At 30.3% G+C, this 13,162-nt stretch overlaps 1 protein-coding gene across 1 annotated transcript in view; it reads right to left on the reverse strand.

The window, feature by feature from the left end:
* The window catches only part of LOC113384842 (chondroitin sulfate N-acetylgalactosaminyltransferase 1), a gene marked incomplete in the record, with an annotated part of 146,245 nt that extends 135,093 nt beyond the window's left edge, over positions 1-11,152 (reverse strand). The window contains 1 exon segment of the mRNA XM_026622611.1: positions 11,053-11,152.
* Between the last annotated feature and the right edge of the window lie 2,010 nt (positions 11,153-13,162).

Below are 13,162 nucleotides of genomic sequence, written 5' to 3' on the forward strand. Positions count from 1 at the left end.
TCTTATTAAAGTTCAATAGTTTTGTTGGGTAATAATATTAATTTTTCTTGTATTTCAATTTTTCTTTTTTTTTTATTTATTTTTCATAGCAAGCTATACAACAAAGTACATTCAGCAACATTTGTTGCAGTTATATATTAATTGACGGCTTGAGAAGATCGCTATCCTGCGATAGCGCCTTCATAGATGTTATGTTATATTCTGTAGTAAATCATTGCAGATTCTTTTTTTGAGACGCTCTGGTGGTAAAGGCTTCTAATAGAGTTTAAATTAAAATTGATTCGTTTTTCTTTAATAAATTTCAAAATAAATTTTGCTCGACAGTAGAGTTCCCTTTCCTTTAATTCTACTTTTTTGTCAGTAGAGTCCCTTTTTGCTTGTCAGTAGAGTCCTTTTTACCTATGATTCTACTTTTCTCGTCAGTAGAGTCCCCTTTTGCTCGTCCGTAAAGTCCCTGATCCTTTAATTCTATTTTTTGCTCATCAGTAGAGTCTCTCTTTTACTTTTGATTATATTTTGCTCGTCAGTAGAGTCCCTATTTCCTTTATTTCTACTTTTTTGTCAGTAGAGTCCCTTTTTGCTTGTCAGTACAGTCCTTTTTACCTTTGATTCTACTTTTCTCGTCAGTAGAGTTCCCTTTTGTTCGTCAGTAAAGTCTCTGATTCTTTAATTCTATTTTTTGTTCGTCAGTAGAGTCCCTTTCGGTTTAATAATATTTTTTTCTCATCAGTAGAGTCCTTTTTTGCTCGTCAATAGAGTCCCTGATTCTCTAATTTTATTTTTTAGAGTCCCTGATCCTCTAATTCTTATTTTGCTTAAATTTTAATTTGCATGCCAGTAGAGTTCCTTTACTTTTGATTAGATTTTGCTCGTCAGCAGAATTTCTTTTGTTTTAATTTATTTTGATCGTCAGTAGAGTCCCTTTTGCTTCAGTTTTGCTTGTCAGTAGAGTCCTTTTTCATTTAAATTTATTTTGCACGTCAGTATGTTCCCTTTAGCTTTAATTTTATTTTGCTCGTCAGAGAGTCTCTTAACAGAAACAAAGTTACATTTTCACCAAAACTCTAGGTTACACTTAAAAAATCACAATTAGGGCGCGTCCATTATTCACGTGATCAAGTTTTTAAAGATTTTTGAAAACTTTTAATTTTTTTCTTTTGAAGTTGGGATTTAAAAAAAAATCAGATGAAAAACAAATACATCTTACTATACCCTTCTCTCCTCCGCGTGATATTTTGTGAATTTTTATCAAACGTGATTATTGGATGCCCCCTTACCAATCTACGTGAATTTCTTTATTTTTTTTTTGGTTTGACGTTGAGTTCTGGGTCACCCTATATATTAGTCAGCGTCTACGTCTAATTATGACAATATTTGTACGTCTCCTCTTTCAGAGAATGAATTTCCAGATCCGTCGTCGTCGTCGTAGTTTGCTTATATTATTTGCTCTGAGAAAACAGGCGGTAATAAAACTATTTGCGGTTTTCTCAGATGTGATGCCGCCGTGGTGCCACACACTGGAGGCCATTGTGTGGCCAAAGACGACAACATATAGGACACACTGGAGTACATTATAATATATACATAGTAGTAGTAGAGAAAGCCCCTGACAGTGGTAATTGAAAGTTGAAAGACCATGGGCAAAGGGTATTTACTGATAAACTAAAAAACAAACTAAAACTAGTGGGGTATGGCATCGTGCCTTAAGGCAAATTGCTGGAACGTCCCGTACCGTAATAAAATATTCGTGAAATTTTAAACGTTTTCAAATATATTATTAAAGATACTGCAACTTTCATTATTTTTGCCATCTTGTTATATCTGAGCAAATCAAATGTAAATCATAAATCAATTTATCTCCTAATAACCATCATTTAATTTCTAATTCAATATCATAAAAATTGTAGCCATTTACACAAAATTGGAAAAATGCTCCTGTATAGTCACATTCTAAACGCATTTTAAAATAATTTTATGCGACGTTTTGACTTACACTGTGCTTAGCTTGGCGACATTTTCACATTTTTCAATAGTTTTCACAAAAATTGAAAAAGTGCTCCGTCTCCGCTACAGATGCAGTCTAAACGCACTTGCAAATATATTTGTACCAGGTCGTCACTTAGACTGTGCTTAGCTTGGGTAATTTTTTGAAATTTTCAACCCAAAATAATCACATTTCTAAACTTTACATAAAATTGGAAAAATGCTCCAATACAGTTACAGTCTAAAAGTACTTGCAAATAGATTTGCAAATTTTTTGAAATTTTCAACGATTTTGAAAATTTTGGATTGGGTTTCAACCATTTGGGTTTCAACATTTCTTTAATTTACAGAAAATTAGAAAACTGCTTCGGCACAGAAACAATCTAAACGTACTTGCAAAAACGTCTAGGTAATTTTTTTGAAAATTTGAACCCAAAATTACATTTCTATAATTTTAAATAAAATTGGAAAATTGCTCCAGTATTGTCACAGTCTAAACGCACTTGCTAACACATTTGTACCGGGTTGTCACTTAAACTGTGCTTAGTCAGAGTAATTTTTTGAAACTTTAACCCAAAAAATTACATTTTATTAATTTATACATCTAGAATATTAAAATTAATTTCCTAATCATTTTTGATATTCAAACAAAAAATTTTTTTGAAAACAAAAATAAAATAGAAATTTTGGAGTAAAACAAAATTGCCTTTTCCAAAAAGTAATGGGTCACTGTCAACAAAAGCAAAATGCTTTCTGAAGCATTCAAATCGGCGTGCTCTCAAAAACTACCATTTTTGCACATTCAGCTCGGTGTCTTCAAAACGGCTGGACCTGCCCTTGCAAAAACTAATCACCCCTTCTCCCACTCAATAGGAATCGAAAGGATAAAAAATTGTATCCACAAGCTAAATACTTTTTCTCCAAAATGACTAGACCTGCCTTTGTCAAAAATCAATCAGGACGTCTCGCACTCAATAGGAATCGAATGTTTTTTGAATTATTCAAATCGGTTGATCCAAAAATCTCGAAGAAAATTTGTATCCGCACACACACACATACATCAATTTTTCTAAGGTATGTCAAAATGTTCAGAAACCTTTGAAACGTAAACATATAATAATTTTCATTTTCGATTTTTTTGCGATTACTATAACTTGCCCTACGGAAAGTTAATAATTTCTAATCAATAAACTTACGTTTAGTACACGGCGCAAATGTTTAATTTATTTTATTATTTTCAAGGAGCAGGGCAAAATATTCTCCTAATTCAGGCATTTTTCATTAAATCAAGATTTGTACTACTAACTTTAGAATGTTTATTTATCTACGCCGATTTCAATGTTGATATCGGTACGCATACAACGACAGATCTCTATTCACATACCCGACGACTAATCACAATCGATCCGTATTGAAATGATATCATCGAGAGCGAATGATGAATCATTGGCACTCGACTCTTATCTTATCTACCGTAACGCACTTCCGTTGCATTTGTACGGATTTACACCCTAGCCGCGCCTAAAGAAGTTTTACTTTAAAAATATTTTAGATTTTTGGACGATTACAACAACTTACCCTACGAACAATTAACAATAATTGTATAAAATTCATTACTTATTCAAGGTACAAAATTTACCCAGAGAAATTCCGCACGAATCTCGACCTCCGGGAAATTAAAAATCAACCTTCGCCCGGGGAATTAAAAATCGTGTGTAATTAGTCGAGTAAATAAAGCAGAGATTTTCTATCTACCTACCTACCAGAGTATACCGAGTCGATCTAGGTCGTGGTGGATTATTTGAAAAGCTCGCTGGCTCGCCCATCGTTAGTTAGTTAGTCCGTTCAAATTGAAAATTAGTTATGTAAATATATTTCAAGGATTTAATTGGCTGCGTTTCGTTGGTTCTTTTTCACCTCTCGGAGGAGCGGAGTAAACGAATGCGATAATTGACTTAGGAATAATTGTTGCCTTAGTCGAAAGAAAAAGAGTGAATTAATTTGATTGTGCAAGAAATTCATTATGTAGAAAGCTTGGAGGAAGAGATAAAAATAGAAGACAAACTTTTATATATTTTGTAATTGCAAAAAATTGTTGCATTTATTTTAATTGTGATATATATATAATCCTGATATAATGTGTGTTTTTTTTAACGAACGTTGAACATGAACCACATATTCATTGAACTATAACTCGCGCCGCACTTGAACCATAAACCGAACCCATTCATTGATCTCTCGTTCTAAAATTAATCCGAACGTTTATTTTTTCCGGTTCGAATATATATATATATATATATATATATATATATATATATATATACACCAGATGGCCCGGCAAACGTTGTTGTGCTTTAAAAAATATTTCTAGTTTCACTATCTAGTTTCATTTCTAGTTTTACATCCCACATTTCACTAATTCCAAATGCATAATGTAAATGAAGGGAGCACCTAACAAAAAATATATGAATAGTTTACCCACTGCAACGCATGCCCCATATAAATGCTCCTTGGGTATTGCAAGTACCAGCCTAATCTGAAACTGATTTCTTTCTAAATTGAATTGGAACATTTTGATATTCAAGGTTCTTATATATTACAAGCGGTTTTGAAATAATTTCTCACCTTTCCCATAATTTCTGGTTTAGTACAAATATTTTAAAGGTAACACTGGGAAAAATCTGTTCAGCCGTTTTCGAGTTTTATCAAATCTAACATTTCAATACTTCTCTGAAACCATGTTCTGTATGTCTGAGAATAGGAATTTTTCATACCCTAACTGGTATTTAAATTAGATTTTAATTACTTTAGATTTTTCTCTAGCTTATGAACAAATTTTAATTTTTTTTTATAATTCGAAATTAACAAAAACGCCTTACAGCCCTAAATTTTTACCCTCCTACCACAAACCTCTATTTCACAAAAATTCATTTCAGTTATAGAATAATTTTTATCCCGTGTTTTGAGTCAACGAAAGCTTTTGATTTAATTTTAGTTTCGATTTTTTAGTTTATAAAAAATTAAATTATAATTGAAAAAATTATGTATGTATTTATGTAACCATAAATACTTTGGAGGGTTCAATTATGGGGTTAATTTTACATTTTTTCAAATTTTTTTAATACGGAATTGAAAAATACAAACAACACTGAATTTTAACTTCTAACTCATAATAGTTATTTTAGTGGCTGAATTATTTTTCATATAGCTTGTCTTTTTTGTTAAAATTGTTCTTTGAATTACGATCAAGATTTTTTGTATATATATACTAGCTGGCCCGGCAAACGTTCTTTTGCAATAGACGGATTTTCATAAAAATATTTCTAGTATAAAATGTTTAGTACATTGTTGATTTGTAGAAGAAATAGTTTTAGAAAAGAAAATGGAAATTTGATATTAAAATCTGAAGATAAAACTATTTTTGAGAGGAAACTGAAAATTTTTACAAAAATTCGCTAGACATGCCACAACAATCGAAAATGATTGTTTAGATTACTCCGCAAAACAAAAATTAAAGAATTATATAAAAACGTTGAATAACCAAAAATTTCAGATTGGGTTGGCACTTGCAATTTGCAATGACTATTAATACGTCCCATGAACATTCATATGTGACATGCTTTGCAGTGGGTAAGACATCAAATTCATTTGTGTTAGCATTTAGAATTAGTTCGATTCATTTTGATGACGAAACGTGCTGATTAGTTTTTGACAAAGGCAGGTCTAGTCGTTTTTGGTGGTAAAGTATTTAGATTGTAGATAGAATTTTTTATCCATTTGATTCCAATTGAGTGGGAGACGTGCTGATAAATTTTTGGACAAAGATAGGTCCATCTGTTTGGGAGAGACAGAGCAAAGAGTGCAGAAAATAGAAATTAGGTTTTGAGAGAACAATCCATCCGATTTGAATGATTCGGAAAACATTCAATTTATAATGGTGGGAAAAAGTGGTGATAAGTTTTTGGAAAAGGATGGTCCAGCCGTTTCGGAGATACGGAGCAAAATGTGCAAGAAAATAGTAGTTTTTGATAGAACGAAACATACTTAAATACAAACATATTTTAGTTTTATTGACAGTAACAAGAAACGACTAGAACAGAATTTTGGGACAGAAATTTTTTTTATTTAAAAATTTCAAATTTTTTCTAAATTACCAAAAAAAAATTTTTTTTAATACCATAAATGATTTGGATAATAGTTTCAATTTTCGCTTATAAATTATAGAAATACTATAGGGTTAAAAAGTCAAAAAATTACCCGGACTAAGTACAGTCTAAGTGACAACCTGGTACAAATGTTCTCGCAAGTGCGTTTAGACTGTACTTGTACTGGAGCACTTTTCCAATTTTCATCTAAATTGAGAAATGTAATTTTGGTGTTGAAATTCAAAAAATTACCCAGACTAAGCACAGTCTAAATGATAACCTGGTGCAAACTAGCTGTAAGTGGAATTCTGTCTTAAGGCAATTAAGGCATCGTGCCTTAAGGCAAATTGCTGGAACTTCCCGTACCAAAAATTATTATTTTTTTAAAAACGTTTAACATTTTTGAAAAAAAAATACTTTGAAAAAATAAGATTTTTGAGAAATTATAGATTGGACAAAAAATTACTTTTTTTTGAAATTTTTTTTTTAAAAAAATAATTTTTTTTCTTTATTTTGACATATTGTGGAAGATCTGAACTTTTTTTTAAAAGCAATCGTACTGCTTTAACTGCATAGGGATAAAATATAAAGCGCGTAAGCGCCGCGTCGCTGTCTAACGCATAAGCATTGGTACGGAACCCATAGGAATGTTAACAAAATGTATACTTATTGTTAAAATCTCTATAAAATATCTGATAATTTGATGTGCATATGTCTAATGATCATTTTTGACCGCCAAATGGCTCATTTTTTTACTTTTTCCTCCATATCTCCGAAACCGCTAGACCTACCTTCATGAAAATTTTATCGATTCTTCATCTCGTCAATACAAGTGAAATGTTTTTTGAATTATTCAAATCGGATGCTCCGTTCTCTTAAAAACTGAGTTACCGTTTTCGGAACTTTTTGCCCCGTATCTTCGGAACGGCTAGACCTGCCTTCGCCAAAAACTAATCAGCACGTCTCCTTATCAATACGAATCGAATGTTTTTTGAATTAATCAAATCGGTTGATCCGTGTTCCCGAAATCGTCGACGAAAATTTGTATCCCCACATACATACACACACGCGCATACATACATACATACATACATACATACATACACACACACACACACACACACACACACATACATCCATTTTTTCTAAGGTATGCCAAAATGTTCAGAAACCTTTGAAACGTAAAGATATATAAAAATTTTTCATTTTCGATTTTTTTGCGATTACTATAACTTGCCCTACGGGAAGTTAATAAATTGGCAAAAGCGTTAAGATTCATATGTGACATCCTTTTTAGATGGTTTTCAGTAAACCATCAAATTCATTTGTGTTAGCATTTAGAATTAGTTAGTCTAAAATTTTTCTAAAACAGTCTTTTTCGGGTCAGCTAGTATATACACCGTCGTTGTGTTAGTCTCAGTGGCCGTAACATAAATCGCCATCGTAATACATTTTCTATATAGAACACACAACGGAAGCATATGCTATATAAAATCAATAAATAGCCCACTTTGGGCTAACTCTCCTCCTTCCCAATCGCTCCCAACTCTCTCTCCATCTAGCTCTATATAGGCTATATTGTAGCCTAGAGCCCATTAAACTACAACTGTAACTATAGTTTAGTTTCGATGATAAATTTAGATTCTGATGCTATGAATTATTATCGAATACAACTCACATTATTATTATTATTATTACGTCTATCGAATTGAGAATATTTAGTGTCAAATTATAACACCAGCGGTCATCATCAACGATGGTGAATTTGATTTTATAGTGGCAGAGGGTATAAATATATATTTGATATTTTGATAGCATAAATCTTTATTGGTACTCTCAATTGTGATTGGCAAATATACACGTCATAGAAAAATGTCAATTTATTGTGTTGACGTGTATATTCGTCAGGAGAAAGTGGCAGAATTTTATGTATATTCGTTTGAAAAAGTGTCAGAATTTTGAGTATTATTGTTATGAATAAAGTGAGTTTTTTGGTTGACGTGTATATCCGTCATAAACAAGTAACCAAATTTTGTGTATATTCGTTATAAAAAGTGGCAGAATTTTATGTATATTCGTTATGAAAAAGTGGCAAATTTTTGTATGTTAACGTGTATATTTGCTTGTGTTGACGTATATAATCGTCATGAGAAAGTATCCAAATTTTGTGTATATTTATGATGAAAAAGTGGCAGAATTTTAAGTATATTCGTTATGAAAAAACCACAGAATTTTGTTGTTTTGACGTGTATATTCGTCATGAGAAAGTGGCAGAATTCTATGCATATTGGTCATGAAAAATTGACCGAATTTTATGGAAATTCGCCATAAGAAAGTGGCAGAATTTTTGCATGTTGACGTGTATATTCGTCATGAGAAAGTAGCAGAATTTTTTGTGTGTTCGTTAGGCAGAAATTTGTTTGCTGACGTGTATATTTGTCATGATATGACAAAATTTTTTATATATTCGTTATAAAAAGTGGCAGAATTTTGTTGTGTTGACGTGTATATTTGTCATGAGAAAGTGACATTAATTTTATGTATATTCTTTATTAAAAAGCAGCAGAATTTTGTTTGTGTTGACGTGTACATTCGCCATGACAAAGCGGCAGAACTTTGTATATATTCTTTATAAAAAGTGGCAATTTTGTTGTGTTGACGTGTATATTCGTCATTAAAGTGTCTGAATTTTAAGTATATTTGTTATGAAAATGTGGTAGAATCTTTGTATGTTGACGTGTATATCCATCATGAAAAAGTGTCAGAAATTTGTTTATATTCATTATGAAAAGTGGCAGAATTTTGTATGTCGACGTGTATATTCGTCATTATGTGATAGAATTTTATGTCTAATCGCTATGAAAAAAAAGTCACAGAATTTTGTTGTTTTGGCGTGTATATTCGTCATTAGGTGACAGAATTTTATGTCTATTTATAAAAATGTGGCAGAATTTTTTATGTTGACGTGTATATTCGTCATTTGCGAATATTCATTATGAATAATTAGCAAAATTTTGGTATTTTGACGTGTATATTCGTCGTGAAAAGATGACAGAATTTTGTGTATATTCGTTATAAAGAAGAGGCAGATTTTTGTGTATATTCATTATGAAAAAGCGGCAATTTTTTTTGTGTTGACGTGTATATTCATCATGAAAACGTCGCAAAACTTTGTATATATTCGTTTGAAAAATTGGAAGATTTTTTTTATGTATATTCGTTATGAAAAAGTGTCAGAATTTTTGTATGTTGACGTGTATATTCGTCAAGAAGTGACAATTTTTTGTATATTTGTTCGAAAAAGCGATTTTTTTTTGTATTGACTTATATGTTCGTCATGAGAAAGTTGCAGAATTTTGTATTTGACGTGCATGTTCTTCATAAAGTATCATATATTTCTGTATTGACATGTATATTTGTCATAGGTATGAAACAGTAAAGATTTGCTATTTAAATTAAAATAAAAAACAAATATACACATCATGGAAAAGTGACAAAATTTGTTTGCGTTGACGTGTATATTCGTCATGAGCAATTGACAGAAATTTGTATGTTGACGTGTATATTTGTCATAAGTGGCAGAATTTTATGTACGTTCCTTATGAAAAGGCTGAAGCATTTTGTATGCTAGCATGTATGTTCGTCATGAAGTGTCATAAATTTGTGTATTGACCTGTATATTCGTCATAGGTATAAAACAGTAAAAATTTGCTATTTAATTTAAAATAAAAAAAACAGAAAAAGTGACGAGGTTTGTTTGTGTTGACGTGTATAATCATCATGAAAATGTGACAGAAGTTTGTTGGCGTGTGTGTTCGTGTTGGTACGCCATAAATTTGTGTATTGACGTGTATATTCGTCATAGGTATAAAACAGTAAAAATTTGCTATCTAAATTAAAATTTTTGGATCAAAAACAATATAATTTGGAATATCTATTGTTTAGGCTATGACTATATGAAACTAGTGGTGTGTGGCATCGTGCCTTAAGGCTAATTGCTGGTACTTCCCGTCGAGGAATTTTAAATGTATTCAAATGGATCATTGTAAATTCTGTAACTTTCATTATTCTTATTTTATATACGAAATATGAGAGCTTATAAATTGTAGGACAACGTTTATGTAAGTTTACATTAAAAAAAAGTGTTCAAAAAAAAGAAAAGGTCGTTTTTACCAATTTTATGTTTTCTCGACGATTCAAGTCATTCTGAACAGCTTGGTACAAAAATTTAATAAGGTGTTTGGAAAAGAACTCATTATGCAAATGTTTTTATTATATTAAATCCAAACCAAAATTTTATTTAGAATAAAAATAAACAAAATATAACTTTAAGCATTTATTATATAACTGTACCGATTTTATTTCCCATTATTCCCAAAACAAAAATTCTTCGAAAAGTTATAATTAGATGACATTCATAAACATTTTATAAAACGTGTTCTCGAATTTAATTTGCTTCTAAGTGGGCAATTGAGGCTTTGCCAAAATTCTGTTTAGATTTTGGCAACCGTTGTGTTAATAAATATTTTGCTATAATCTAAACACAAAAATAATAAATTTAAGGAGATCTTGTGAAAATAAATTAAAAGGTGTATTTGGAAATAGTAATAACAAAATGTGAAACATTATGGCAAGGCAATGTTATGAAGAATTTTTGATACTAAAATTGACAAAGCCTTGCGGTTGCTGTGCAGTCAGGCGTATTTCTCAGGTTGTCAGAAAATCTAAGCTATAAACCGCGCAAACGATCTTAGATAACAGGGTTTTTCTGACTCAGCTTCATAACACACGAATGACGTTGCAGTTTACGTGTAAAACGCCTGAATGCACAGCAAATACATGGCATTTTGATAATATTCAGTATGATTAAGTACCATAATTGGCAAAATTTGTCCCTTATAACTTTTTAAAATTATCCACTTACTTTTGTCTCCAATTTATCTCCAGCAGCAAACAAAGTCCTTCCTCATCATCTTCATCACCATCATCAATCAAATCACTTCAAGTCAACTTCACTTAATTTCAACGAATTTGTTTTAATTATTAAATTCATAATTGTTAATTATTACACATTTATTTTCACAAAAAAATTTTTAACTTGCACGTTAAAATAAATAAAAATTTTGTTTCCGATGGCATTTTTTTGATGATGCCGTTATTCACTGCACTCGAAGAGTTTTTGTTTGGGTTTAGGTTTTGTTGTTTACATTTGTTTTTAACACCTTAAACACCTGGAAATAAATAATTTGGTAATAGAATCTCGGTAACATAATAATTTTCATATAAATTGCATTCAAACGTTCGAAGACTGTATAAATTTGAGCAAAGTACAAAAAAGGACACTTTTTCCATTTTTAACTTCCCGTAAGGGTAAGTTATTGTAATGGGCCAAAAATCGGAATTGAAAATTTTTACATTTCTCGACGTTTTGAAGGTTTCTGAACGTTTTGGCATACCTCAGAAAAAATGATGTGTGTGTGTGTGTGTGTGTGAGTGTGTATGTATGTATGAATACAAATTTTCGCCCACGTTTTCGGGCGTACGGATTAACCGATTTGAATGGTTCAAAAAACATTCGATTCCTATTGATAGGGAAAAGAGCTGATTAGTTTTTGGCAAAGGCAGGTCCAGCCGTTTCGGAGATACGGAGCAAAGAGTGCATAAAATAGAGATCGAATTTTTGAGAGAACGGAGTATCCGATTTGAATGTTCTAAAAAACATTCAATTAGTAATGATTGGGAGAAGTGTTTATTAGTTTTTGGCAAAGGCAGGCCCAGCCATTTTGAAGATACGGAGCTAAATATGTAAAAAATGGCAATTTTTGAGAGAACTAAGCGTCCGATTTAAATGATTCAAAGAACTTTCTGCTTGTCTTAACGAAATAATTGATTTTGGAAAAAAAATTTTGTTCCATTTTTTTTTTTTTTTTTTTTTAGTTTTTTGTATATCGAAAATATTTCAGATTTTATTTTTAATTCTGACTATAGTACTAATATATACTTTACAAATAATTTCAACTCTGCAATTCAGTTTATATAATTCTTATAAATATTAGACAATTTTACAATATTTATAATAATCTATTTGAAAACATTCAGTATTCCACGAACATTTCGTTACGGTATGGGAAGTTCCAGCAATTTGCCTTAAGGCACGATGCCATAATTGCCTCAAGACAGAATTCCACTTACAGCTAGTTAAATTGGTTGTTATATCCAAAGTTTAAAAATATAAACATGTCATTATACGTTTTATGTTAAAATATGTAGTTTATATATATATATATATATATATATATATAATAGTTACCTATAACTATTTTATGTAACAAATGCCCGATGTTTATTTTTGCATTTTAACCTTGTAACAATTTACTAAAATTATTTGAATTGCGTGCAAATAATTAACCGAAAATACATTCTATCGATGTAACATAACTAATAATTATATAATTTTTTTGAACAATTTGCTTTTGCAATTTGATAAAATAATAATATAATAGTTTGAAAAAATAATTATTTAAATTTTATTAAAAACTTAAGATAAAATCATATTTAAAATTGCTTTTTAAATTGTAATAATCACATATTTAGAAAGAAAATTTTATTATTTCTAAATGTACTAGTAATTTTTGAGAAAAATCGACTTTTTGAAATTTTAGAAAAAGAAAAGGCTTTTTTGTAAATCATGAAACTCTTAAAAATTTGAAAAGTTTAAATATTATTGTAAAAATAAAAAAAATATTGACTTTTAAAATTTTTGTGAGAAATTTGTGTTTTTTTGAATATTTGGCAAAATTTTGAAAATAATTTGAATAATATTCTTTCTTTCTTCACCTTTTTGTGAAAATTCTGACCAGACCTGAAAAATTTGAGTATTTTTGAAAAAAATGTAAAAAATTGCTTTCTTCTGAGAACTTTTTTGAACTTTTGTGAAAATTTTGAATTTTTTTAATAAAATATTAACTTTTTTAAGAGTTATGATTTTTTCTGAAAACTGGACATTTTGAAGACTTTGAATATTCTAAAATTTC

Source organism: Ctenocephalides felis, unplaced genomic scaffold (assembly GCF_003426905.1).
Source record: "Ctenocephalides felis isolate EL2017-DRISC unplaced genomic scaffold, ASM342690v1 CF-g0.4_SCAFFOLD_03571, whole genome shotgun sequence".
NCBI lineage: Eukaryota > Metazoa > Arthropoda > Insecta > Siphonaptera > Pulicidae > Ctenocephalides > Ctenocephalides felis.